Source organism: Scyliorhinus torazame, chromosome 6 (assembly GCF_047496885.1).
Source record: "Scyliorhinus torazame isolate Kashiwa2021f chromosome 6, sScyTor2.1, whole genome shotgun sequence".
Classification (NCBI taxonomy): domain Eukaryota; kingdom Metazoa; phylum Chordata; class Chondrichthyes; order Carcharhiniformes; family Scyliorhinidae; genus Scyliorhinus; species Scyliorhinus torazame.
Window position 1 is genome coordinate 37,880,627 of NC_092712.1, and position 23,733 is coordinate 37,904,359.

The 23,733-nt window shown below is 52.4% G+C and overlaps 1 protein-coding gene, 2 non-coding genes and 1 pseudogene across 3 annotated transcripts in view; 1 reads left to right on the plus strand and 3 right to left on the minus strand.

Annotated features, from left to right (window-relative positions):
* The window catches only part of LOC140424756 (nuclease EXOG, mitochondrial-like), a 387,484-nt gene that overhangs the window by 15,859 nt on the left and 347,892 nt on the right, over positions 1-23,733 (plus strand). The window lies entirely within an intron of this gene.
* Positions 2,943-3,126, minus strand: LOC140425930 (U2 spliceosomal RNA). Its single transcript, XR_011948083.1, has one exon. It is a non-coding gene; the product is annotated as a U2 spliceosomal RNA (small nuclear RNA).
* LOC140425934 (U2 spliceosomal RNA) lies at positions 9,122-9,298 on the minus strand (annotated as a pseudogene).
* LOC140425945 (U2 spliceosomal RNA) lies at positions 19,550-19,739 on the minus strand. Its single transcript, XR_011948092.1, has one exon. It is a non-coding gene; the product is annotated as a U2 spliceosomal RNA (small nuclear RNA).

Here is a 23,733-nt window from a genome sequence, read left to right on the forward strand (position 1 = left end):
GTGGTTTGCGCCCCGCCGGCCGGCGTGGAAGGCCTTTGGCGCTGCGCCAGCCGGGGCCGAAGGGACTCCGCCGGCCGGCACGGGTCCACGCATGCGCGGGAGCATTAGCGGCTGCTGATGTCATCCCCGTGCAAGTGCAGGCGGGAGGGTTCACCTTCGTGCCAGCCATCGCGGAAGTTTAGAATGCCCCCACGGCACAGGCCCGCCCGCGGATCGGTGGGCCCCGATCGCGGGCCAGGTCACCTTGGGGGCACCCTCCTGGGCCAGATCTCTCTCTCTCCCCCCCCCCTTTCCCTCCCCCCCCCGTAGTTCCTGTAGTGCACCTTGTGTGGTACACACGGCTGCCACTGTTCACTGATGGTGGAGAGATTGAATGCTTGTGGAAGGGATAGCAATCAACGGGCTGGTTTGTCCTTGATGGTGTCAAGCGTCGAGTGTTGGAGCTGCACCAATCTAGGAAAGTTGCAAGTATTCCATCACACTCCTGACTTGTGCCTTGAAGATGGTTAACAGGCTTTGGGGAGTCAGGAGGAGAGTTACTCGCTGCAGGATTCCTCGCTTCTGAACTGCTCTTGGAGCCACAATATTAATGTGGCTAAACCAGTTCAGTTTCTGGTCGGTGGTAACCCCAGAATGTAGGTCATAGGGGATTCAGTGATGGTAATGCCATTGAATGTCAAGGGGTGATGGTTTGATTCTCTCTTGTTGAAGATGGTTGTCAGGTGCTTGTGTGGCGCAAATGTTGCTTGCCACTGTTAGCTCGAACCTGGCTCATGTCCAGATCTTATTGCATTTGGACATTCAACCATGGCCCTGGTGACAGGCCTTTTGTACCTCTCTTCTGCTGCTTCGTTATAGCTGGCGCAAAAGACACCCAAGGCCGGGGGGGATGTGGGACGAAATTCTCCCCCAACGGCGCGATGTCCGCCGACTGGCGCCCAAAACGGCGCCAATCAGACGGGCATCGTGACGCCCCAAAGGTGCGGAATGCTCCGCATCTTTGGGGGCCGAGCCCCAACATTGAGGGGCTAGGCCGACACCGGAGGAATTTCCGCCCCGCCAGCTGGCGGAAACGGCGTTTGTTGCCCCGCCAGCTGGCGCGGAAATGACACCCCCGGGCGGCGCATGCGCGGGAGTGTCAGCAGCCGCTGACAGTTTCCCACGCATGCGCAGTGGGGAGAGTCTCTTCCGCCTCTGCCATGGTGGAGACCGTTGCGTAGGCGGAAGAGAAAGAGTGCCCCCACGGCACAGGCCCGCCCGCGGATCGGTGGGCCCCAATCGCGGGCCAAGCCACCGTGGGGGCACTCCCCGGGGTCATATCGCCCCGCGCCCCCCCAGGACCCCGGAGCCCGCCCACGCCGCCTTGTCCCGCCGGTAAACACCTACTTTAATTTACGCCGGCGGGACAGGCAATTTCTCGGCGGGTCTTCGGCCCATCCGGGCTGTAGAATTGAGCGGGGGGGCCCGCCAACCGGCGCGGCCCGATTCCCGCCCCCGCCCAATCTCCGGTACCGGAGACTTCGGCAACCGGCAGGGGCGGGATTCACGGCGGCCAACGGCCATTCTCCAACCCGCTGGGGGGTCGGAGAATGACGCCCGTGATGTGCATGCATAAAATTCCCCAGTACCTTCAGGTAATCTTCAGGATGGTTCCGTCGCCGTCTGTTCTCAGAGTCATCTTGATCTGGTGCTCACTTGTCCAGATGCCAAAGGTGTCCTTCAGTTGCACGCTGTTACGTTTCAGCTCGACGTACCTGACAAGGAACGTGAGCACATCAGACACGGGGACGTGGGGGTTGTACGTCTGCAGTGTAACAACCCGGTTTTGCTGCGACGGTATCGTGAACAGAGGCTCCGCAGTCAGGATAGACGGGACTCTGGGTGCCTTTCTCTTTAAACGCCTTCAAAAGTTTGAAGCTGATGTCAAAATTTGCATTGTTGGGGATGTCTTGCAAGCAGACGATATCTGTTGCTTGAAAGCCGTAGCACTGGAGCAGCACCCGCTTCACAAAGAAATTGCGGTCCACAGGTGACTCCCCTTCCGCCTTCTTCACTGTAACTCGGACAGTGTTTCGCACTCCCATCCTAGTGGTCGGGATGCAGCTGCAGCCATAGCTCACACGTTGAGTCTAAACTGTATCGGCGTTAGGCCTAAACCAGGAGGCTTAGACCAGCATGTAGATCCACCAATAGCAGCCAAGCTCGAAACATTTCCTCTTTGACGACTTCAATCCCTCCGAGTTCTCCAATCCACAATCGACATCGAAATCCTCAGCTTCTCTCGATCAAATGAGACTACACTTGATCTTAGCCAAAAGGCCGGGGAAGTGTTGCATCAAAATATCCATTGTTGGGGAAGTGTTGCATCAAAATATCCATTGTTGGGGAAGCGTAGCATCAAAATATTCATTGTTGGGGAAGTGTTGCATCAAAATATTCATTGTTGGGGAAGTGTTGCATCAAAATATCCATTGTTGGGGAAGTGTTGCATCAAAATATCCATTGTTGGGGAAGCGTTGCATCAAAATATCCATTGTTGGGGAAGCGTTGCATCAAAATATCCATTGTTGGGGAAGTGTTGCATCAAAATATCCATTGTTGGGGAAGTGTTGCATCAAAATATCCATTGTTGGGGAAGCGTTGCATCAAAATATCCATTGTTGGGGAAGCGTTGCATCAAAATATCCATTGTTGGGGAAGCGTTGCATCAAAATATCCATTGTTGGGGAAGTGTTGCAAGCAGAAGCATCTGTTGGTTGAAAGCCGCAGCACTGGGGCAGCACCGGCTTCAGGAAGAAATAGTGATGCACAGCAGGCGAGTGTGGTTGCAAAGTGTTGTAAGCAGATTGTCCATATTGGAGAATGAAGAGAAAAGGCATGAAGTAGAGAAGTGCATGTACATGCTTGAGCTGTTTTTTGACTTTGAAATTCCCCATAAAGGGGGTGTGTGCACCGTTCCCGGAGGTACTGCAATACCAGGTCGATGCGTGGAGTGGACGGAGCAAGCCCCTATTCCATCTCCCTGCTCCAAAAATCAATTTAATATATGGTCCCCAGATAAGGGACGTATCAGATATTAAACTGATAAGAACAGATTTTTTTTTTTTTTTTTTTCAAAAAAAATATACTTTATTCATAAAAATTTATCATGAGCATTACAGAAACATTTCAAATTGTCTTGACTGTACATTTCCGGCAGGGTTACATGTTGCCTTGACTTTCTTTCATTCAATTTTGCTATTGTCATACACATATCACTCTTTACATTACAATTCCTTCTTAAATATTTACATTGTCATGTTTGTTTTATACATTGGAGTGTTGGTTGCCCAGACCGAGGGGCTTTACACTGTTACCCGCCCCTCGGTGTACATTTGCTGGAGAGACTTTACACAGTGGTCTTTCCCCATTGCGCCTTGGCGGCAGCTGCCCCAAGCTTGAGTGCGTCCCTCAGCACGTAGTCCTGGACCTTGGAATGTGCCAGTCTGCAACACTCGGTCGAGGACAATTCTTTGCACTGGAAGATCAGCAAGTTTCGGGCAGACCAAAGAGCGTCTTTTACCGAGTTGATGACCTTCCAGCAGCAGTTGATATTTGTCTCGGTGTGTGTCCCTGGAAACAGTCCGTAGAGCACAGAGTCCTGTGTCACAGATCTGTTTGGGATAAACCTTGACAAATACCACTGCATCTCTCTCCAGACCTTCTTTGCAAAGGCACATTCCACAAGGAGGTGTGTGACCGTCTCATTTCCCCCACAGCCACTCCGAGGGCAGCGTGCATTGGTGCAGAGCCTTCGGGTGTGCATGAAGAATCTGACAGGGAGGGCCTTTCTCACCACCAGCCAAGCTAGGTCTTGGTGCTTGTTTGAAAGTTCTGGTGATGAGGCGTTCTGCCAGATGACTCTGGCAGTCTGCTCAGGGAACCATCCAACGTCCTCCACGGTCTCCTTTTCCCTGAGGGCCTCGAGGACATTACGTGCTGACCACTGCTTCATTGCCTTGTGGTCAAAGGTGTTTTCCTTCAAAAACTTTTCCACAAAGGACAGGTGGTACGGTACGGTCCAACTACTTGGAGCGTTCCGCGGCAATGAGGCCAGGCCCATCCTTCGCAACACCGGGGACAGGTAGAACCTCAGTATGTAGTGACACTTGGTGTTTGCATACTGGGGGTCCACGCACAGCTTGATGCAGCTGGACACAAAGGTGGCCAACAGGATGAGGGAGGCGTTGGGTACGTTCCGCCCTCCCTTCTCCAGAGGTTTGTACATGGTGTCCCTTCGGACACGGTCCATCTTGGATCGCCAGATAAATTTGAAGATGGCCCGGGTGACTGCTGTGGCGTAGGGTCGGGTTATGGGCCAGACCTGCGCCACGTACAGTAGCACCGAGAGTACCTCACACCTGATGACCAGGGTTTTGCCCGCAATGGAGAGGGAGCGTTGCTCCCACCAGCCCAGTTTCTGTCTTACCTTTCCTATGCGCTCCTCCCAGTTTTTGGTGCACGCCCCAGCAGCTCCGAACCATATCCCCAGCACCTTCAGGTAATCGGACCTGACAGTGAAGGGGACAAAGGACCGGTCGGCCCAGTTCCCAAAGAACATGGCCTCGCTCTTGCCACGGTTTACCTTGGCTCCCGAGGCCAGTTCAAACTGGTCGCAGGTGGTCAAGAGCCTGCGTACAGACGCAGGATCCGAGCAGAAGACGGCGACGTCGTCCATGTACAGGGAGGCCTTGACTTGCATGCCTCCACTGCCTGGGATCGTCACTCCCCTTATGCCCGGATCCCTCCTGATGGACTCGGCAAAAGGTTCTGTGCAGCACACAAAAAGGGCAGAGGAGAGAGGGCAGCCCTGCCTGACTCCAGATTTGATCTGGAACTTTCCTGATTCCCACCCATTGATTGAGACTGCGCTATAGATGTTTGTGTAGAGCAGTTTGATCCATTTGCGAATTCCCTCCCCAAACCCCATTTTGGAGAGCACATCCATCATGTAGGTGTGCGATATTCTGTCAAAAGCCTTCTCCTGGTCAAGGCTGATGAGGCAAGTGTCCACCCCCCTGTCCTGCACGTAGGCGATCGTATCCCTGAGTAGCGCGAGGCTATCAGAGATCTTCCTGCCGGGTACAGCACAGGTCTGGTCAGGGTGGATCACCGACTCCAGAGCAGACCTGACCCGATTGGCGATGACCTTTGCTAGAATTTTGTAGTCCACATTCAACAGTGAAATGGGTCGCCAATTTCGAATTTCTTCCCTTTCCCCCTTCTGCTTGTAGATGAGGGTGATGATGCCTTTCCTCATGGACTCTGACATGCTGCCTTCCAGAAGCATACTCTCGTACACTTCCAGCAGGTCTGGGCCCATCCAGTCCCACAGAGCCGAATACAACTCAACCAGTAAGCCGTCGCTTCCGGGAGTTTTACTCGTCTCGAAGGACTTGGCGGCCTTTGTCAGCTCGTCCAGAGTTAGTGGTTTGTCCAGGTTTTCCAGCTCGCTGTCGCCTATGACCTCCGTGATGGTCGACAGGAAGGTCTGGGAAACAGTGCTATCTGTTGGCTTCAGGTCATACAGTCCGGCATAAAAGGATTGGCTGATCCTCAGGATGTCAGACTGCGATGACTTTTCAGAGCCATCTTCTTCCTTCAGGCTGCTGATCACAGAGGTCTCTCTGTGCACCTTTTGGAAGAAGAAGCGTGAGCACTTTTCGTCCTGCTCCACGGAGCGGACTCTGGAACGGAAGATAACCTTGGAGGCCTCCGAGGTGTAGAGCGAGGCTTGCTGGCTCTTCACCTCTTGGAGATCCTCCTTGACATCCACCCCCATCGACTGCAGCTGGAGCAAATTTTGCATACTTTTCTGGAGCCTGGACATGACCCCTCGTCTCTCTCTCACCTTCTGAACGCCCTTGAGGATGAAAAACCTCTTGATATTCCCCTTGATTGCTTCCCACCAGAGATGTGGGGCCTCAAAGAGGGGTTTCACGGTTCTCCAACCTTTGTAATCCCTCCTGAGTTCCTCGATGTTCTCAGGGGTCAGCAGTTTTACATTTAGCTTCCACGTCCCCCTGCCTACCCCCTGGTCTTCCTGCAGGTGGCAGTCGGCCAGTAGGAGGCAGTGGTCAGAGAAGAACACCGGCGTTACGTCGGTGGACCTGACCGTGAAAGCTCGGGACACAAAAAAGAAGTCTATCCTGGAGCGGACGGACCCGTCTGGCCGTGACCATGTGTATCTACGCTGCGCGCCGTCTGCAGGGTTGCTGCAGACGTCGAGCAGCTTGGCGTCTCTTACCGTTTCCATCAGGAGTCTGGACGTAGCGTCTAGTTTGCTGTCGGCTTTGCTGGATCGTCCAGCCGCATCGATGATGCAGTTGAAGTCACCACCCAGAATGACCGGCTTGGAGGTGGCCAACAGCAGTGGGAGTTGCTGAAGGACTGCCAGCCGCTCACTTTTTACGGCCGGGGCGTACACATTAATAAGTCTGAGAGGGGTGTTTTTGTATTTCACGTCTGCTACGAGGAGGCGCCCGCCCACCACCTCCTTAACGTCGGAGATGGTGAAGTTGCCTCCCCGCAGCAGAATACCCAGGCCGGAGGAGCGGCAGTCGTTTCCTCCTGACCAGATGGATGGCCCGTGGGACCACCAGCTCGACCAGCGCCTGTAGTTGCTGAGGTGCGGAATTCCGCACTCCTGCAGGAACAGTAGGTCAGCTTTTACATTTGCCAAATAGTTGAGTGTGGCTACACACCGTGAAGTATCTTTGATGCTTCGCACATTTATGGATGCAATTTTTAAACCCATTATAAAAAGATAGATTTACCAGTCTCAAGAGTCCAGAGTCTATACAGTTGGCTGTTCCAGCTGTTGAATGTTCCCCAGCATGCCGGTGGTGCTCGCAAACTTTAGCACAGTTGCAGGGCTGAGAAAACTGTTCTGGTCCGTACTGGCCCCGTGATTTTGATGCAGATGCATTGGGGGGGGGGTGTAGCCCTGGGGTTCGTCGTGGCAGTCAGTAGGTGTTGGGGTTGCAGGCCGGTCTTCACCTGGGTTGTTGCTGCTCATTGCTATCGGGGGTTGGTCTGTGACCTTGTTTTCTTCCCGGTCGGTGGTCTGGGGGGTCTGTGCCTTCCGTTCCACGTTGGTGCTTTGCCTCTTTATCTGAGGCCGATTCTTGTCCTGTTTTCCCTCATCGGATGAGGTGTCGGCGCTAAGTGCGCCGGCTGAGAGGTGTCGCTTTTTGCCACTACCCCTCAGGGGGTTCTTCAGTTTGTTTTTTTGTTTCCTCTTACGTTTGTCCCTGTTCACGGTTTGCCAGGGCTCTTTATTCTTTGCCCCATCCTCTTCCTCTTCGATTGAGTGTTCCTCATCAGATGGGACTGGGGTTGGGTTGTCAGGAGGTGCTGGGGCCTCCTCTTTTTGTTGGGGGCCCTTCTGTTGCTTTTCCTCATTCTGAACCGTGGTGTCTTTTTCGGTGGAGGGTGTATGCACCTCCTCTCTGGTCGCCTTTTTGACTCCGCTGCTGATGATCTGTGCATATGTCGCCCCGCGTTTCGGGCAGGCCCTGTAAAGATGGCCGGCCTCCCCACACAGGTTGCAGCACTTGTCTTCCTTGCAGTCCTTAGTCATGTGTCCCTCCTGCCTGCAGTTCTTGCAGAAGGTCACACTGCAGTTTGCGGCAACATGCCCCGTTTTGCCACATGCGTGGCATACTCGTGGCTGTCCCACGTAGTAGAGGTAGCCACGATTTACTCCAATAGCGAAATTGGAGGGGGGATGCAGGATGGCTCCGTTGCTGTCCGTTCTTAGGGTCACCTTGACCTGGTGCTCACTTGTCCAGATGCCGAAGGTGTCTTTCACTTGCACGCTGTCACTTTTCAGCTCAGCGTACCTGGCGAGGAACGTGAGCACATCAGACACAGGGACGTGGGGGTTGTACGTGTGCAGTGTAACAACCCGATTTCGCTGTGCCGGTAGCGTAAACAGAGGCTCCGCAGTCAGGATCGACAAGGGACTCTGGTTACCTTTTTCCTTGAAGACGTTCAAGAATTTGATGCACGCTGCGACGCTCTTGAAGGTGACATCAAAGAAACCATTCTTGGGGAAGTTTTGCAAGCAGAAGATCTCTGTTGCTTTAAACCCACAACACTCGAGCAGCACCCTCTTCACGAAGTGTTTCCGGTCCAAAGATGACTCTCCCTCCGTTTTCTTTACTGTGACTCGGACAGTGTTTCGCACTCCCCAGCCTGGTGGTCGGGATGCAGCTGCATCCATAGCTCGTACGTTGGGTGTGAAACTGTATCGGCGTTAGGCCTAAACCCGAGGTTTAGGCCAGCATGTAGATCCACCAATAGCAGCCAAGCTCCAAACGTTTCCTCTTTGACGACTTCAATCCCTCCGAGTTCTCCAATCCACGATCGACATCGAAATCCTCAGCTTCTCTCAATCAAATGAGACTACACTTGATCTTAGCCAAAAGGCCGAGAAGCGATTGATGCAAGCTGCGAGACTGTTGAAAGTGATGTCAAAATGTGGATTGTTGGGGAAGTGTTGCATCAAAATATCCATTGTTGGGGAAGTGTTGCATCAAAATATCCATTGTTGGGGAAGTGTTGCATCAAAATATCCATTGTTGGGGAAGTGTTGCATCAAAATATCCATTGTTGGGGAAGCGTTGCATCAAAATATCCATTGTTGGGGAAGCGTTGCATCAAAATATCCATTGTTGGGGAAGCGTTGCATCAAAATATCCATTGTTGGGGAAGCGTTGCATCAAAATATCCATTGTTGGGGAAGCGTTGCATCAAAATATCCATTGTTGGGGAAGCGTTGCATCAAAATATCCATTGTTGGGGAAGCGTTGCATCAAAATATCCATTGTTGGGGAAGCGTTGCATCAAAATATCCATTGTTGGGGAAGTGTTGCAAGCAGAAGCATCTGTTGGTTGAAAGCCGCAGCACTGGGGCAGCACCGGCTTCAGGAATAAATAGTGATGCACAGCAGGCGAGTGGTTGCAAAGTGTTGTAAGCAGATTGTCCATATTGGAGAATGAAGAGAAAAGGCATGAAGTAGAGAAGTGCATGTACATGCTTGAGCTGTTTTTTGACTTTGAAATTCCCCATAAAGGGGGTGTGTGCACCGTTCCCGGAGGTACTGCAATACCAGGTCGATGCGTGGAGTGGACGGAGCAAGCCCCTATTCCATCTCCCTGCTCCAAAAATCAATTTAATATATGGTCCCCAGATAAGGGACGTATCAGATATTAAACTGATAAGAACAGATTTTTCTTTTTTTCAAAAAAATATACTTTATTCATAAAAATTTATCATGAGCATTACAGAAACATTTCAAATTGTCTTGACTGTACATTTCCGGCAGGGTTACATGTTGCCTTGACTTTCTTTCATTCAGTTTTGATATTGTCATACACATATCACTCTTTACATTACAATTCCTTCTTAAATATTTACATTGTCATGTTTGTTTTATACATTGGAGTGTTGGTTGCCCAGACCGAGGGGCTTTACACTGTTACGCGCCCCTCGGTGTACATTTGCTGGAAAGACTTTACACAGTGGTCTTTCCCCATTGCGCCTTGGCGGCAGCTGCCCCAAGCTTGAGTGCGTCCCTCAGCACGTAGTCCTGGACCTTGGAATGTGCCAGTCTGCAACACTCGGTCGAGGACAATTCTTTGCACTGGAAGATCAGCAAGTTTCGGGCAGACCAAAGAGCGTCTTTTACCGAGTTGATGACCTTCCAGCAGCAGTTGATATTTGTCTCGGTGTGTGTCCCTGGAAACAGACCGTAGAGCACAGAGTCCTGTGTCACAGATCTGTTTGGGATAAACCTTGACAAATACCACTGCATCTCTCTCCAGACCTTCTTTGCAAAGGCACATTCCACAAGGAGGTGTGTGACCGTCTCATTTCCCCCACAGCCACTCCGAGGGCAGCGTGCATTGGTGCAGAGCCTTCGGGTGTGCATGAAGAATCTGACAGGGAGGGCCTTTCTCACCACCAGCCAAGCTAGGTCTTGGTGCTTGTTTGAAAGTTCTGGTGATGAGGCGTTCTGCCAGATGACTCTGGCAGTCTGCTCAGGGAACCATCCAACGTCCTCCACGGTCTCCTTTTCCCTGAGGGCCTCGAGGACATTACATGCTGACCACTGCTTCATTGCCTTGTGGTCAAAGGTGTTTTCCTTCAAAAACTTTTCCACAAAGGACAGGTGGTACGGTACGGTCCAACTACTTGGAGCGTTCCGCGGCAATGAGGCCAGGCCCATCCTTCGCAACACCGGGGACAGGTAGAACCTCAGTATGTAGTGACACTTGGTGTTTGCATACTGGGGGTCCACGCACAGCTTGATGCAGCTGGACACAAAGGTGGCCAACAGGATGAGGGAGGCGTTGGGTACGTTCCGCCCTCCCTTCTCCAGAGGTTTGTACATGGTGTCCCTTCGGACACGGTCCATCTTGGATCGCCAGATAAATTTGAAGATGGCCCGGGTGACTGCTGTGGCGTAGGGTCGGGTTATGGGCCAGACCTGCGCCACGTACAGTAGCACCGAGAGTACCTCACACCTGATGACCAGGGTTTTGCCCGCAATGGAGAGGGAGCGTTGCTCCCACCAGCCCAGTTTCTGTCTTACCTTTCCTATGCGCTCCTCCCAGTTTTTGGTGCACGCCCCAGCAGCTCCGAACCATATCCCCAGCACCTTCAGGTAATTTGACCTGACAGTGAAGGGGACAAAGGACCGGTCGGCCCAGTTCCCAAAGAACATGGCCGCGCTCTTGCCCCGGTTTACCTTGGCTCCAGAGGCCAGTTCAAACTGGTCGCAGGTGGTCAAGAGCCTGCGTACAGACGCAGGATCCGAGCAGAAGACGGCAACGTCGTCCATGTACAGGGAGGCCTTGACTTGCATGCCTCCACTGCCTGGGATCGTCACTCCTCTTATACCCGGATCCCTCCTGATGGACTCGGCAAAAGGTTCTATGCAGCACACAAAAAGGGCAGAGGAGAGAGGGCAGCCCTGCCTGACTCCAGATCTGATCTGGAACTTTTCTGATTCCCACCCATTGATTGAGACTGCGCTATAGATGTTTGTGTAGAGCAGTTTGATCCAATTGCGAATTCCCTCCCCAAACCCCATTTTGGAGAGCACATCCATCATGTAGGTGTGCGATATTCTGTCAAAAGCCTTCTCCTGGTCAAGGCTGATGAGGCAAGTGTCCACCCCCCTGTCCTGCACGTAGGCGATCGTATCCCTGAGTAGCGCGAGGCTATCAGAGATCTTCCTGCCGGGTACAGCACAGGTCTGGTCAGGGTGGATCACCGACTCCAGAGCAGACCTGACCCGATTGGCGATGACCTTTGCTAGAATTTTGTAGTCCACATTCAACAGTGAAATGGGTCGCCAATTTCGAATTTCTTCCCTTTCCCCCTTCTGTTTGTAGATGAGGGTGATGATGCCTTTCCTCATGGACTCTGACATGCTGCCTTCCAGAAGCATACTCTCGTACACTTCCAGCAGGTCTGGGCCGATCCAGTCCCACAGAGCCGAATACAACTCAACCGGTAAGCCGTCGCTTCCGGGAGTTTTACTCGTCTCGAAGGACTTGGCGGCCTTTGTCAGCTCGTCCAGAGTTAGTGGTTTGTCCAGGTTTTCCAGCTCGCTGTCGCCTATGACCTCCGTGATAGTCGACAGGAAGGTCTGGGAAACAGTGCTATCTGTTGGCTTCAGGTCATACAGTCCGGCATAAAAGGATTGGCTGATCCTCAGGATGTCAGACTGCGATGACTTTTCAGAGCCATCTTCTTCCTTCAGGCTGCTGATCACAGAGGTCTCTCTGTGCACCTTTTGGAAGAAGAAGCGTGAGCACTTTTCGTCCTGCTCCACGGAGCGGACTCTGGAACGGAAGATAACCTTGGAGGCCTCCGAGGTGTAGAGCGAGGCTTGCTGGCTCTTCACCTCTTGGAGATCCTCCTTGACATCCACCCCCATCGACTGCAGCTGGAGCAAATTTTGCATACTTTTCTGGAGCCTGGACATGACCCCTCGTCTCTCTCTTACCTTTTGAACGCCCTTGAGGATGAAAAACCTCTTGATATTCCCCTTGATTGCTTCCCACCAGAGATGTGGGGCCTCAAAGAGGGGTTTCACGGTTCTCCAACCTTTGTAATCCCTCCTGAGTTCCTCGATGTTCTCAGGGGTCAGCAGTTTTACATTTAGCTTCCACGTCCCCCTGCCTACCCCCTGGTCTTCCTGCAGGTGGCAGTCGGCCAGTAGGAGGCAGTGGTCAGAGAAGAACACCGGCTTTACGTCGGTGGACCTGACCGTGAAAGCTCGGGACACAAAAAAGAAGTCTATCCTGGAGCGGACGGACCCGTCTGGCCGTGACCATGTGTATCTACGCTGCGCGCCGTCTGCAGGGTTGCTGCAGACGTCGAGCAGCTTGGCGTCTTTTACCGTTTCCATCAGGAGTCTGGACGTAGCGTCTAGTTTGCTGTCGGCTTTGCTGGATCGTCCAGCCGCATCGATGATGCAGTTGAAGTCACCACCCAGGATGACCGGCTTGGAGGTGGCCAACAGCAGTGGGAGTTGCTGAAGAACTGCCAGCCGCTCACTTTTTACGGCCGGGGCGTACACATTAATAAGTCTGAGAGGGGTGTTTTTGTATTTCACGTCTGCTACGAGGAGGCGCCCGCCCACCACCTCCTTAACGTCGGAGATGGTGAAGTTGCCTCCCCGCAGCAGAATACCCAGGCCGGAGGAGCGGCAGTCGTTTCCTCCTGACCAGATGGATGGCCCGTGGGACCACCAGCTCGACCAGCGCCTGTAGTTGCTGAGGTGCGGAATTCCGCACTCCTGCAGGAACAGTAGGTCAGCTTTTACATTTGCCAAATAGTTGAGTGTGGCTACACACCGCGAAGTATCTTTGATGCTTCGCACATTTATGGATGCAATTTTTAAACCCATTATAAAAAGATAGATTTACCAGTCTCAAGAGTCCAGAGTCTATACAGTTGGCTGTTCCAGCTGTTGAATGTTCCCCAGCATGCCGGTGGTGCTCGCAAACTTTAGCACAGTTGCAGGGCTGAGAAAGCTGTTCTGGTCCGTACTGGCCCCGTGATTTTGATGCAGATGCATTGGGGGGGTGATGTAGCCCTGGCGTTCGTCATGGCAGTCAGTAGGTGTTGGGGTTGCAGGCCGGTCTTCACCTGGGTTGTTGCTGCTCGTTACTATCGGGGGTTGGTCTGTGACCTTGTTTCCTTCCCGGTCGGTGGTCTGGGGGGTCTGTGCCTTCCGTTCCACGTTGGTGCTTTGCCTCTTTATTTGATGCCGATTCTTGTCCTGTTTTCCCTCATCGGATGAGGTGTCGGCGCTAAGTGCGCCGGCTGAGAGGTGTCGCTTTTTGCCACTACCCCTCGGGGGGTTCTTCAGTTTGTTTTTTTGTTTCCGCTTTCGTTTGTCCCTGTTCACTGTTTCCCACTGATAAGAACAGATTTTTTTTTTTTTTTTTCAAAAAAATATACTTTATTCATAAAAATTTATCATGAGCATTACAGAAACATTTCAAATTGTCTTGACAGTACATTTCCGGCAGGGTTACATGTTGCCTTGACTTTCTTTCATTCAATTTTGATATTGTCATACACATATCACTCTTTACATTACAATTCCTTCTTAAATATTTACATTGTCATGTTTGTTTTATACATTGGAGTGTTGGTTGCCCAGACCGAGGGGCTTTACACTGTTACGCGCCCCTCGGTGTACATTTGCTGGAAAGACTTTACACAGTGGTCTTTCCCCATTGCGCCTTGGCGGCAGCTGCCCCAAGCTTGAGTGCGTCCCTCAGCACGTAGTCCTGGACCTTGGAATGTGCCAGTCTGCAACACTCGGTCGAGGACAATTCTTTGCACTGGAAGATCAGCAAGTTTCGGGCAGACCAAAGAGCGTCTTTTACCGAGTTGATGACCTTCCAGCAGCAGTTGATATTTGTCTCGGTGTGTGTCCCTGGAAACAGTCCGTAGAGCACAGAGTCCTGTGTCACAGATCTGTTTGGGATAAACCTTGACAAATACCACTGCATCTCTCTCCAGACCTTCTTTGCAAAGGCACATTCCACAAGGAGGTGTGTGACCGTCTCATTTCCCCCACAGCCACTCCGAGGGCAGCGTGCATTGGTGCAGAGCCTTCGGGTGTGCATGAAGAATCTGACAGGGAGGGCCCTTCTCACCACCAGCCAAGCTAGGTCTTGGTGCTTGTTTGAAAGTTCTGGTGATGAGGCGTTCTGCCAGATGACTCTGGCAGTCTGCTCAGGGAACCATCCAACGTCCTCCACGGTCTCCTTTTCCCTGAGGGCCTCGAGGACATTACGTGCTGACCACTGCTTCATTGCCTTGTGGTCAAAGGTGTTTTCCTTCAAAAACTTTTCCACAAAGGACAGGTGGTACGGTACCGTCCAACTACTTGGAGCGTTCCGCGGCAATGAGGCCAGGCCCATCCTTCGCAACACCGGGGACAGGTAGAACCTCAGTATGTAGTGACCCTTGGTGTTTGCATACTGGGGGTCCACGCACAGCTTGATGCAGCTGGACACAAAGGTGGCCAACAGGATGAGGGAGGCGTTGGGTACGTTCCGCCCTCCCTTCTCCAGAGGTTTGTACATGGTGTCCCTTCGGACACGGTCCATCTTGGATCGCCAGATAAATTTGAAGATGGCCCGGGTGACTGCTGTGGCGTAGGGTCGGGTTATGGGCCAGACCTGCGCCACGTACAGTAGCACCGAGAGTACCTCACACCTGATGACCAGGGTTTTGCCCGCAATGGAGAGGGAGCGTTGCTCCCACCAGCCCAGTTTCTGTCTTACCTTTCCTATGCGCTCCTCCCAGTTTTTGGTGCACGCCCCAGCAGCTCCGAACCATATCCCCAGCACCTTCAGGTAATCTGACCTGACAGTGAAGGGGACAAAGGACCGGTCGGCCCAGTTCCCAAAGAACATGGCCTCGCTCTTGCCCCGGTTTACCTTGGCTCCAGAGGCCAGTTCAAACTGGTCGCAGGTGGTTAAGAGCCTGCGTACAGACGCAGGATCCGAGCAGAAGACGGCAACGTCGTCCATGTACAGGGAGGCCTTGACTTGCATGCCTCCACTGCCTGGGATCGTCACTCCTCTTATACCCGGATCCCTCCTGATGGACTCGGCAAAAGGTTCTATGCAGCACACAAAAAGGGCAGAGGAGAGAGGGCAGCCCTGCCTGACTCCAGATCTGATCTGGAACTTTTCTGATTCCCACCCATTGATTGAGACTGCGCTATAGATGTTTGTGTAGAGCAGTTTGATCCAATTGCGAATTCCCTCCCCAAACCCCATTTTGGAGAGCACATCCATCATGTAAGTGTGTGATATTCTGTCAAAAGCCTTTTCCTGGTCAAGACTGATGAGGCAAGTGTCCACCCCCCTGTCCTGCACGTAGGCGATCGTATCCCTGAGTAGCGCGAGGCTATCAGAGATCTTCCTGCCAGGTACAGCACAGGTCTGGTCAGGGTGGATCACCGACTCCAGAGCAGACCTGACCCGATTGGCGATGACCTTTGCTAGAATTTTGTAGTCCACATTCAACAGTGAAATGGGTCGCCAATTTCGAATTTCTTCCCTTTCCCCCTTCTGCTTGTAGATTAGGGTGATGATGCCTTTCCTCATGGACTCTGACATGCTGCCTTCCAGAAGCATACTCTCGTACACTTCCAGCAGGTCTGGGCCCATCCAGTCCCACAGAGCCGAAAACAACTCAACCGGTAAGCCGTCGCTTCCGGGAGTTTTACTCGTCTCGAAGGACTTGGCGGCCTTTGTCAGCTCGTCCAGAGTTAGTGGTTTGTCCAGGTTTTCCAGCTCGCTGTCGCCTATGACCTCCGTGATAGTCGACAGGAAGGTCTGGGAAACAGTGCTATCTGTTGGCTTCAGGTCATACAGTCCGGCATAAAAGGATTGGCTGATCCTCAGGATGTCAGACTGCGATGACTTTTCAGAGCCATCTTCTTCCTTCAGGCTGCTGATCACAGAGGTCTCTCTGTGCACCTTTTGGAAGAAGAAGCGTGAGCACTTTTCGTCCTGCTCCACGGAGCGGACTCTGGAACGGAAGATAACCTTGGAGGCCTCCGAGGTGTAGAGCGAGGCTTGCTGGCTCTTCACCTCTTGGAGATCGTCCTTGACATCCACCCCCATCGACTGCAGCTGGAGCAAATTTTGCATACTTTTCTGGAGCCTGGACATGACCCCTCGTCTCTCTCTCACCTTTTGAACGCCCTTGAGGATGAAAAACCTCTTGATATTCCCCTTGATTGCTTCCCACCAGAGATGTGGGGCCTCAAAGAGGGGTTTCACGGTTCTCCAACCTTTGTAATCCCTCCTGAGTTCCTCGATGTTCTCAGGGGTCAGCAGTTTTACATTTAGCTTCCACGTCCCCCTGCCTACCCCCTGGTCTTCCTGCAGGTGGCAGTCGGCCAGTAGGAGGCAGTGGTCAGAGAAGAACACCGGCGTTACGTCGGTGGACCTGACCGTGAAAGCTCGGGACACAAAAAAGAAGTCTATCCTGGAGCGGACGGACCCGTCTGGCCGTGACCATGTGTATCCATGCTGCGCGCCGTCAGCAGGGTTGCTGCAGACGTCGAGCAGCTTGGCGTCTTTTACCGTTTCCATCAGGAGTCTGGACGTAGCGTCTAGTTTGCTGTCGGCTTTGCTGGATCGTCCAGCCGCATCGATGATGCAGTTGAAGTCACCACCCAGGATGACCGGCTTGGAGGTGGCCAACAGCAGTGGGAGTTGCTGAAGAACTGCCAGCCGCTCACTTTTTACGGCCGGGGCGTACACATTAATAAGTCTGAGAGGGGTGTTTTTGTATTTCACGTCTGCTACGAGGAGGCGCCCGCCCACCACCTCCTTAACGTCGGAGATGGTGAAGTTGCCTCCCCGCAGCAGAATACCCAGGCCGGAGGAGCGGCAGTCGTTTCCTCCTGACCAGATGGATGGCCCGTGGGACCACCAGCTCGACCAGCGTCTGTAGTTGCTGAGGTGCGGAATTCCGCACTCCTGCAGGAACAGTAGGTCAGCTTTTACATTTGCCAAATAGTTGAGTGTGGCTACACACCGCGAAGTATCTTTGATGCTTCGCACATTTATGGATGCAATTTTTAAACCCATTATAAAAAGATAGATTTACCAGTCTCAAGAGTCCAGAGTCTATACAGTTGGCTGTTCCAGCTGTTCGATGTTCCCCAGCATGCCGGTGGTGCTCGCAAACTTTAGCACAGTTGCAGGGCTGAGAAAGCTGTTCTGGTCCGTACTGGCCCCGTGATTTTGATGCAGATGCATTGGGGGGGTGATGTAGCCCTGGCGTTCGTCATGGCAGTCAGTAGGTGTTGGGGTTGCAGGCCGGTCTTCACCTGGGTTGTTGCTGCTCGTTACTATCGGGGGTTGGTCTGTGACCTTGTTTCCTTCCCGGTCGGTGGTCTGGGGGGTCTGTGCCTTCCGTTCCACGTTGGTGCTTTGCCTCTTTATTTGAGGCCGATTCTTGTCCTGTTTTCCCTCATCGGATGAGGTGTCGGCGCTAAGTGCGCCGGCTGAGAGGTGTCGCTTTTTGCCACTACCCCTCGGGGGGTTCTTCAGTTTGTTTTTTTGTTTCCGCTTTCGTTTGTCCCTGTTCACTGTTTCCCAGGGCTCTTTATTCTTTGTCCCATCCTCTTCCTCTTCCATTGAGTGTTCCTCATCAGATGGGGCTGGGGTTGGGTTGTCAGGAGGTGCTGGGGCCTCCTCTTTTTGTTGGGGGCCCTTCTGTTGCTTTTCCTCATTCTGAACCGTGGTGTCTTTTTCGGTGGAGGGTGTATGCACCTCCTCTTTGGTCGCCTTTTTAACTCCGCTGCTGATGATTTCAGCGTATGTTGCCCCGCGTTTCGGGCAGGCCCTGTAAAGATGGCCGGCCTCCCCACACAGGTTGCAGCACTTGTCTTCTTTGCAGTCCTTAGTCATGTGTCCCTCCTGCCTGCAGTTCTTGCAGAAGGTCACACTGCAGTTTGCGGCAACATGCCCCGTTTTGCCACATGCGTGGCATACTCGTGGCTGTCCCACGTAGTAGAGGTAGCCACGATTTACTCCAATAGCGAAATTGGAGGGGGGATGCAGGATGGCTCCATTGCTGTCCGTTCTTAGGGTCACCTTGACCTGGTGCTCACTTGTCCAGATGCCGAAGGTGTCTTTCACTTGCACGCTGTCACTTTTCAGCTCAGCGTACCTGGCGAGGAACGTGAGCACATCAGATACAGGGACGTGGGGGTTGTACGTGTGCAGTGTAACAACCCGATTTCGCTGTGCCGGTAGCGTAAACAGAGGTTCCGCAGTCAGGATCGACAAGGGACTCTGGTTACCTTTCTCCTTGAAGACGTTCAAGAATTTGATGCACGCTGCGACGCTCTTGAAGGTGACATCAAAGAAGCCATTCTTGGGGAAGTTTTGCAAGCAGAAGATCTCTGTTGCTTTAAACCCACAGCACTCGAGCAGCACCTTCTTCACGAAGTGTTTCCGGTCCAAAGGTGACTCTCCATCCGTTTTCTTCACTGTGACTCGGACAGTGTTTCGCACGCCCCAGCCTGGTGGTCGGGATGCAGCTGCATCCATAGCTCGTACGTTGGGTGTGAAACTGTATCGGCGTTAGGCCTAAACCCGAGGTTTAGGCCAGCATGTAGATCCACCAATAGCAGCCAAGCTCCAAACGTTTCCTCTTTGACGACTTCAATCCCTCCGAGTTCTCCAATCCACGATCGACATCGAAATCCTCAGCTTCTCTCAATCAAATGAGACTACACTTGATCTTAGCCAAAAGGCCGAGAAGCGATTGATGCAAGCTGCGAGACTGTTGAAAGTGATGTCAAAATGTGGATTGTTGGGGAAGTGTTGCATCAAAATATCCATTGTTGGGGAAGTGTTGCATCAAAATATCCATTGTTGGGGAAGCGTTGCATCAAAATATCCATTGTTGGGGAAGCGTTGCATCAAAATATCCATTGTTGGGGAAGCGTTGCATCAAAATATCCATTGTTGGGGAAGCGTTGCATCAAAATATCCATTGTTGGGGAAGCGTTGCATCAAAATATCCATTGTTGGGGAAGCGTTGCATCAAAATATCCATTGTTGGGGAAGCGTTGCATCAAAATATCCATTGTTGGGGAAGCGTTGCATCAAAATATCCATTGTTGGGGAAGCGTTGCATGAAAATATCCATTGTTGGGGAAGCGTTGCATCAAAATATCCATTGTTGGGGAAGCGTTGCATCAAAATATCCATTGTTGGGGAAGTGTTGCAAGCAGAAGCATCTGTTGGTTGAAAGCCGCAGCACTGGGGCAGCACCGGCTTCAGGAAGAAATAGTGATGCACAGTAGGCGAGTGGTTGCAAAGTGTTGTAAGCAGATTGTCCATATTGGAGAATGAAGAGAAAAGGCATGAAGTAGAGAAGTGCATGTACATGCTTGAGCTGTTTTTTGACTTTGAAATTCCCCATAAAGGGGGTGTGTGCACCGTTCCCGGAGGTACTGCAATACCAGGTCGATGCGTGGAGTGGACGGAGCAAGCCCCTATTCCATCTCCCTGCTCCAAAAATCAATTTAATATATGGTCCCCAGATAAGGGACGTATCAGATATTAAACTGATAAGAACAGATTTTTTTTTTTTTTTTTTTTTTTATTCAAAAAAATATACTTTATTCATAAAAATTTATCATGAGCATTACAGAAACATTTCAAATTGTCTTGACTGTACATTTCCGGCAGGGTTACATGTTGCCTTGACTTTCTTTCATTCAATTTTGATATTGTCATACACATATCACTCTTTACATTACAATTCCTTCTTAAATATTTACATTGTCATGTTTGTTTTATACATTGGAGTGTTGGTTGCCCAGACCGAGGGGCTTTACACTGTTACGCGCCCCTCGGTGTACATTTGCTGGAAAGACTTTACACAGTGGTCTTTCCCCATTGCGCCTTGGCGGCAGCTGCCCCAAGCTTGAGTGCGTCCCTCAGCACGTAGTCCTGGACCCTGGAATGTGCCAGTCTGCAACACTCGGTCGAGGACAATTCTTTGCACTGGAAGATCAGCAAGTTTCGGGCAGACCAAAGAGCGTCTTTTACCGAGTTGATGACCTTCCAGCAGCAGTTGATATTTGTCTCGGTGTGTGTCCCTGGAAACAGTCCGTAGAGCACAGAGTCCTGTGTCACAGATCTGTTTGGGATAAACCTTGACAAATACCACTGCATCTCTCTCCAGACCTTCTTTGCAAAGGCACATTCCACAAGGAGGTGTGTGACCGTCTCATTTCCCCCACAGCCACTCCGAGGGCAGCGTGCATTGGTGCAGAGCCTTCGGGTGTGCATGAAGAATCTGACAGGGAGGGCCCTTCTCACCACCAGCCAAGCTAGGTCTTGGTGCTTGTTTGAAAGTTCTGGTGATGAGGCGTTCTGCCAGATGACTCTGGCAGTCTGCTCAGGGAACCATCCAACGTCCTCCACGGTCTCCTTTTCCCTGAGGGCCTCGAGGACATTACGTGCTGACCACTGCTTCATTGCCTTGTGGTCAAAGGTGTTTTCCTTCAAAAACTTTTCCACAAAGGACAGGTGGTACGGTACGGTCCAACTACTTGGAGCGTTCCGCGGCAATGAGGCCAGGCCCATCCTTCGCAACACCGGGGACAGGTAGAACCTCAGTATGTAGTGACACTTGGTGTTTGCATACTGGGGGTCCACGCACAGCTTGATGCAGCTGGACACAAAGGTGGCCAACAGGATGAGGGAGGCGTTGGGTACGTTCCGCCCTCCCTTCTCCACAGGTTTGTACATGGTGTCCCTTCGGACACGGTCCATCTTGGATCGCCAGATAAATTTGAAGATGGCCCGGGTGACTGCTGTGGCGTAGGGTCGGGTTATGGGCCAGACCTGCGCCACGTACAGTAGCACCGAGAGTACCTCACACCTGATGACCAGGGTTTTGCCCGCAATGGAGAGGGAGCGTTGCTCCCACCAGCCCAGTTTCTGTCTTACCTTTCCTATGCGCTCCTCCCAGTTTTTGGTGCACGCCCCAGCAGCTCCGAACCATATCCCCAGCACCTTCAGGTAATCTGACCTGACAGTGAAGGGGACAAAGGACCGGTCGGCCCAGTTCCCAAAGAACATGGCCTCGCTCTTGCCCCGGTTTACCTTGGCTCCAGAGGCCAGTTCAAACTGGTCGCAGGTGGTTAAGAGCCTGCGTACAGACGCAGGATCCGAGCAGAAGACGGCAACGTCGTCCATGTACAGGGAGGCCTTGACTTGCATGCCTCCACTGCCTGGGATCGTCACTCCTCTTATACCCGGATCCCTCCTGATGGACTCGGCAAAAGGTTCTATGCAGCACACAAAAAGGGCAGAGGAGAGAGGGCAGCCCTGCCTGACTCCAGATCTGATCTGGAACTTTTCTGATTCCCACCCATTGATTGAGACTGCGCTATAGATGTTTGTGTAGAGCAGTTTGATCCAATTGCGAATTCCCTCCCCAAACCCCATTTTGGAGAGCACATCCATCATGTAGGTGTGCGATATTCTGTCAAAAGCCTTCTCCTGGTCAAGGCTGATGAGGCAAGTGTCCACCCCCCTGTCCTGCACGTAGGCGATCGTATCCCTGAGTAGCGCGAGGCTATCAGAGATCTTCCTGCCGGGTACAGCACAGGTCTGGTCAGGGTGGATCACCGACTCCAGAGCAGACCTGACCCGATTGGCGATGACCTTTGCTAGAATTTTGTAGTCCACATTCAACAGTGAAATGGGTCGCCAATTTCGAATTTCTTCCCTTTCCCCCTTCTGTTTGTAGATGAGGGTGATGATGCCTTTCCTCATGGACTCTGACATGCTGCCTTCCAGAAGCATACTCTCGTACACTTCCAGCAGGTCTGGGCCCATCCAGTCCCACAGAGCCGAATACAACTCAACCGGTAAGCCGTCGCTTCCGGGAGTTTTACTCGTCTCGAAGGACTTGGCGGCCTTTGTCAGCTCGTCCAGAGTTAGTGGTTTGTCCAGGTTTTCCAGCTCGCTGTCGCCTATGACCTCCGTGATAGTCGACAGGAAGGTCTGGGAAACAGTGCTATCTGTTGGCTTCAGGTCATACAGTCCGGCATAAAAGGATTGGCTGATCCTCAGGATGTCAGACTGCGATGACTTTTCAGAGCCATCTTCTTCCTTCAGGCTGCTGATCACAGAGGTGTCTCTGTGCACCTTTTGGAAGAAGAAGCGTGAGCACTTTTCGTCCTGCTCCACGGAGCGGACTCTGGAACGGAAGATAACCTTGGAGGCCTCCGAGGTGTAGAGCGAGGCTTGCTGGCTCTTCACCTCTTGGAGATCCTCCTTGACATCCACCCCCATCGACTGCAGCTGGAGCAAATTTTGCATACTTTTCTGGAGCCTGGACATGACCCCTCGTCTCTCTCTCACCTTTTGAACGCCCTTGAGGATGAAAAACCTCTTGATATTCCCCTTGATTGCTTCCCACCAGAGATGTGGGGCCTCAAAGAGGGGTTTCACGGTTCTCCAACCTTTGTAATCCCTCCTGAGTTCCTCGATGTTCTCAGGGGTCAGCAGTTTTACATTTAGCTTCCACGTCCCCCTGCCTACCCCCTGGTCTTCCTGCAGGTGGCAGTCGGCTAGTAGGAGGCAGTGGTCAGAGAAGAACACCGGCGTTACGTCGGTGGACCTGACCGTGAAAGCTCGGGACACAAAAAAGAAGTCTATCCTGGAGCGGACGGACCCGTCTGGCCGTGACCATGTGTATCTACGCTGCGCGCCGTCTGCAGGGTTGCTGCAGACGTCGAGCAGCTTGGCGTCTTTTACCGTTTCCATCAGGAGTCTGGACGTAGCGTCTAGTTTGCTGTCGGCTTTGCTGGATCGTCCAGCCGCATCGATGATGCAGTTGAAGTCACCACCCAGGATGACCGGCTTGGAGGTGGCCAACAGCAGTGGGAGTTGCTGAAGAACTGCCAGCCGCTCACTTTTTACGGCCGGGGCGTACACATTAATAAGTCTGAGAGGGGTGTTTTTGTATTTCACGTCTGCTACGAGGAGGCGCCCGCCCACCACCTCCTTAACGTCGGAGATGGTGAAGTTGCCTCCCCGCAGCAGAATACCCAGGCCGGAGGAGCGGCAGTCGTTTCCTCCTGACCAGATGGATGGCCCGTGGGACCACCAGCTCGACCAGCGCCTGTAGTTGCTGAGGTGCGGAATTCCGCACTCCTGCAGGAACAGTAGGTCAGCTTTTACATTTGCCAAGTAGTTGAGTGTGGCTACACACCGCGAAGTATCTTTGATGCTTCGCACATTTATGGATGCAATTTTTAAACCCATTATAAAAAAGATAGATTTACCAGTCTCAAGAGTCCAGAGTCTATACAGTTGGCTGTTCCAGCTGTTCGATGTTCCCCAGCATGCCGGTGGTGCTCGCAAACTTTAGCACAGTTGCAGGGCTGAGAAAGCTGTTCTGGTCCGTACTGGCCCCGTGATTTTGATGCAGATGCATTGGGGGGGTGGTGTAGCCCTGGGGTTCGTCGTGGCAGTCAGTAGGTGTTGGGGTTGCAGGCCAGTCTTCACCTGGGTTGTTGCTGCTCGTTGCTATCGGGGGTTGGTCTGTGACCTTGTTTCCTTCCCGGTCGGTGGTCTGGGGGGTCTGGG